The sequence below is a fragment of the Oryx dammah genome, unplaced genomic scaffold (genome assembly GCF_014754425.2).
Source record: "Oryx dammah isolate SB20612 unplaced genomic scaffold, SCBI_Odam_1.1 HiC_scaffold_2, whole genome shotgun sequence".
NCBI lineage: Eukaryota > Metazoa > Chordata > Mammalia > Artiodactyla > Bovidae > Oryx > Oryx dammah.
Genome location: NW_024070186.1, coordinates 133,566,023 through 133,571,644, shown reverse-complemented (window position 1 = coordinate 133,571,644; position 5,622 = coordinate 133,566,023).

Genomic DNA, 5,622 nt, shown 5'->3' with positions numbered 1-5,622 from the left:
TTAATGCTTGAAGATTATTTACCTAAAAGTTAAACCATTTCTATGTGGCATGGTGTAGTCATAATCTTGTATATTAGCAGAACTTCAGCTCATATTATAAAAGCAGTTGGGAATTTCATGGAATAATGTAGTTCTATTCTTGGAACTTTACATTTCTTTTTGATAAACTGAGTATACCTTTCTTTTTGTCTTTAAACCAACACAAAATAACTTAGATAATTCTCAACTCCATTTCTGGGTCTAGCATATAACTGAAAATACAGTCAGTTGTCAATATTTGTTGAATAAATGGATGTACTATAGTTGCAAAGTAACTAAATGGTCAAGTTTATGGTCAAAATTGGCTTTCACATAGAAAAGAAAATTGAATTTGGAAAAAATTAATGAGGTGCATGTGGTTGAATAAGGCAGAGCTAGACTGCATAGTGGAATCACTGGGGAACTGGTAACAACAAAAATTTAGAAGCCTGGGTGTTACCTTCCAAGAGACTAATTCAGTTCTTACAGATATATTAAAATTTTCCAGCAAATCTGCTGTGGTTTGAAAAGCACTGGATTTTAAGTGAAGAGAGTTGCAAATGATATGACAATGAACAGTCGATTTAAGAAATTACATTCCATTGTTTAGAAAGTGTAGAATTTAAGTAGTATTTTTTCCTCTGTATTCTTCATATTGGAAATTCCTCTTGACCTGTCTTCAAGTTTACTGATATTTTCTTCTGATAGCTCTGGTAAGCCCATCAAAGAAAATTTTCATATCAGATATTGTATTCCTCAGTTTTAGAACTTCTATTTCCTTATTTCTCCACAGTTTTTCTTTCTTGCCTGAAATTCCCCATACATATGTATATATGTATGACAACACATTCCTTTAATCTTGAACATACTTATAATAGTTAATTTAAAGTTCTTGTGTTCAAATTCCAACATGTACACCATCTCAATGTCTCTTTCTACTGTTAGCTTTTGTTAAAATATCGTATTTTCCAATTTCTTTTACATTTGGTTATTTTCAATAATATACTAGATTTTGTGGCTCATATATTGTAGAGACTCTGGGTTCTGTTATTTTCCTTGAAGAGTGATCCTTTTCTAATATTATCCATCTATCTGTACTCAAACATCAGAATTTTGTTCCTTTGTAGTGGGTAATATTGAAATCTCTGCTCTAAATCCTGAGCTATTGGTTTCTGCTGGGGTCTAATGGCATTTCCTCTATAGGTATGCAATTCAGAAGTTACTCATAATTTGAATGGTGCTTAGATACATAGTTTAAATCTTCATTCTCCTTTGTGACTTTTATTTGCATGGTATCCTCTCCCACCACGTTCAATTTCCCAGCTCTTCTGTTCTTTTAATCTGGAACTATGTACTTATTCCTCAAACTGGAAAAACAGTGCTGTTTCATACAGTCATTCAGTTCTCCACAGATTGCAGAACATCATTAGATGATAAAACTGAATTAATGCATACTTATCCAACACAGTTATCTCCCTTTGTACTCTGAGAAGTTCTATACAGTCAGCAAAAACAAGACCGGAGGCTGACTGTGGCTCAGATCATGAACTCCTTATTGCCAAATTCAGATTTAAAATGAAGAAAATAGGGGAAACCACCAGACCATTCAGGTATGACCTAAATCAAATCCCTTATGATTATACAGTGGAAGTGAGAAATAGATTTAAGGGACTAGATCTGATAGACAGAGTGCCTGATGAACTGTGGACTGAGGTTCATGACACTGTATAGGAAACAGGGATAAAGACCACCCCCAAGAAAAAGAAATGCAAAAAATAAAAATGGCTGTCTGGGAGGCCTTACAAATAGCTGTGAAAAGAGGAGAAGTGAATGCAGAGTTCCAAAGAATACCAAGGAGAGATAAGAAAGCCTTCCTCAGTGATCAGTGGAAAGAAATAGAGGAAAACAATAGAATGGGAAAGACTAGAGATCTCTTCAAGAAAATTAGAGATGCCAAGGGAACATTTCATGCAAAGATGGGTTCAATAAAGGACAGAAATCGTATGGACCTAACAGAAGCAGAAGATATTAAGAAGAGGTGGCAAGAATACATAGAAGAACTGTACAAAAAAGATCTTCATGACCCAGATAATCACGATGGTATGATCACTCACCTAGAGCCAGACATCTTGGAATGTGAAATCAAGTGGGCCTTAGGAAGCATCACTACGAACAAAGCTAGTGGAGGTGATGGAATTCCAGTTGAGCTATTTCAAATCCTGGAAGATGATGCTGTGAAAGTGCTGCACTCAATATGCCAGCAAATTTGGAAAACTCAGCAGTGGCCATAGGACTGGAAAAGGTCAGTTTTCATTCCAATCCCAAAGAAAGGCAATGCCAAAGAATGCTCAAACTACTGCACAATTGCCGTCATCTCACACTCTAGTAAAGTAATGCTCAAAATTCTCCAAGCCAGGCTTCAGCAGTACATGAACCGTGAACTTCCAGATGTTCAAGTTAGTTTTAGAACAGGCAGAGGAACCAGAGATCAAATTGCCAACATCTGCTGGATCATTGAAAAAGCAAGAGAGTTCCAGAAAAACATCTATTTCTGCTTTATTGACTATGCCAAAGCCTTTGACTGTGTGGATCACAATAAACTGTGGAAGATTCTTCAAGACATGGGAATACTAGACCACCTGACCTGCCTCCTGAGAAATCTGTATGCAGGTCAGGAAGCAACAGTTAGAACTGGACATGGAACAACAGCTTGGTTCCAAATAGGGAAAGGAGTATGTCAAGGCTGTATATTGTCACCCTGCTTATTCAACTTAAATGCAGAATACATCATGAGAAATGCTGGGCTGGAAGAAACACAAGCTGGAATCAAGATTGCCGGGAGAAATATCAATAACCTCAGATATGCAGATGGCACCACCCTTATGGCAGAAAGTGAAGAGGAATTAAAAAGCCTCTTGATGAAAGTGAAAGAAGAGAGTGAAAAAGTTGGCTTAAAGCTCAACATTCAGAAAACGAGGATCATGGTATCCGGTCCCATGACTTTATGGCAAATCGATAGGCAAACAGTGGAAACAGTGGCAGACTTTATTTTTTTTGAGCTCAAAAGTCACTGCAGATGTTGACTGCAGCCATGAAATTAAAAGACACTTCCTCCTTGGAAGAAAAACTATGAGCAGCTAGACAGCATATTAAAAAGCAGAGACATTACTTTGCCAACAAATGTCCATCTAGTCAAGGCTATGGTTTTTCCAGTAGTCATGTATGGATGTGAGAGTTGGACTATAAAGAAAGCTGAGCACTGAAGAATTGATGCTTTTGAACTGTGGTGTTGGAGAAGACTTTTGAGAGTCCCTTGGACTGCAAGGAGATCCAACTAGTCCATCCTAAAGGAAATCAGTCCTCAATATTCATTGGTAGCGATGATGTTGAAGCTGAAACTTCAACACTTTGGCCACCTGGTATGAAGAGCTGACTCATTCGGAAAGACTCATGCTGCGAAAGATTGAAGGCAGGAGGAGATGGGGACAACAGAGGATGAGATGGTTGGTTGGCACCACCGACTCAATGGACATGAGTTTGAGTAAACTCCAGCAGCTGGTGATGGACAGGGAGGCTTGTTGTGCTGCAGTCCATGGGGTTGCAAACAGTCAGACATGACTGAGTGACTGAACTGAACTGACTAAAGTGATCTCTACCTATTTTCTTTTTCATTCTGTTACATGAAATGTGTTTTTTAAATGGTTTGATCAGAGTTTATCATTTTTTCTCTGCATTTGAGTTAGTCAGATATGAGCTACTACCACATCATTGTAATTTAAACATTTGAATGTCATATTTTGAAAAACTTTTCTAAAATTTAATAAAGTTTCCAAGTTGTCAATCCTTCTGTAAATAGAATCAAGGTTTGAATTACCAACATCCTTTGTAGGCAGATGTGCACACGAAACTTAGGGTCAGCTAATCAGATATGCCCATATGTTTGAAAGTGAGAAGAGTGATAAAAGATATTGTTCATAGATATTATTTTACTTGATACTTGGAATGACAACAATAATCAACTTTCACCAAAGAATTCTGTCTTCTGTGACTGTGAATAAGAGGTTAACTTCATGGTACAGAATTGGAATTGTTTTTGTGGTAATGATTGATTTTGGTAACATTCTGTTTTTTTCCTTTTTGTATCCCTGCTACTTATTATATAATCAATCCCTCACATATGATTCGATTCTAGCTTTTTGTTCCCCAGTTTACACTAGATATATATGGGCAAACTTTTCACTTTTGAATGAAAAAAATGGTTTTGGTTGATATTAGAAATAATAAAAGAATATAAGGAAATATGGCATCTTATTATGTTAGTACAAAATTGAAAATTCAACAATCCTCTTATTTAAAAAATAGAAAGTTTCTGTTTCTCATCATCTTAAAATCTATATCATTAAATCGTGAAGAATTTTCAGAAATGTGTTATACTTAGTAGCATCCAGATCACTGAGGGGGAAATGAAGAGAAATTTGAAAGAGGTAGCACTGTGCAGTAATCTAGGTGGGACACAGGTGTGCATGGAGCCATCATACTTCCCATCATGGCATTTGTAAAATTAAAGTTAGGTTCCCATGAACTTACTAATTAGTATGACTTTCACAGACATTTCACTAACCTAAATAGTTTAGATTTCCTGTAGATAGACTGCATGTATTCTCATCTTTAACCTTTTCATAATGGTCCCTAATTATAGATTTCACTGATTTTTAATAGCAAAGGAACAGCAGTAGTTTATAAATTTATGTTCTACTTTGTTTTTTTTTTACTAATACGTGAAGTGATTTTTATCTTTCTTTTCACCTCTAGAGCTAATTAAGCATTCTAGGTTAATGAAATTTCCTGATCATGCTAGCATTGATTTAAACTTTACAATGAAATCATTGTGTCCATGTATTACTTTCTTGCATTATGTTGATATTTGGCTAATAAGTTCTCAAAATGTTGTCTGAGAGGTTAAACAGTCCTCAAATGAATGCCAACATTAATTTATTTGTGTGAATTTTCAAAAACAAGTTTTCTTTTTAACTCTAAAGGACACTAATGAAGTTAGGGTATAAGCACTCTCTGGTTAATGAAATTTAAAAAGTTAAAGTAAATTATTTCATTTTTTCCTTCATCCTCTGATGGTTATATAATTTCTTAAAATAGTTAAAATATTTAATTTTAAAGGCTGTCTAGTATTTTTATTCAAAGGGATAAGCTTTTCAGTTTGGCTGGTTGTTGAAATTTGAGCAATCTTTCTTTCTTTTGTTTAATGTAATTATTTACTAGCCCAGGCCTCCAGAGTTACTGGTATATATAAAATTATATAAACAGTCATTAGGCACATGTATATATGGAAGACAGCTTTCTGTAGCAACCTTTGTGCTTATATTATAAATCCTATGCAACTGGACATTGATCCCTTCAATTTCTAAACTTTGAAATACAAGTAGAAGCATTGAATAGTAACAATAGCAGGCAATTAAATTTTGTAAAACTTTTGATGTTAAAGGGAAATCTTCCAAAATGCATATAAATAGCATATGGAATCTATAAATAGTTATCTATAGGTGAGCATGTCAAGACATCCATGAATAAAACAGAGTTTAATAAAGT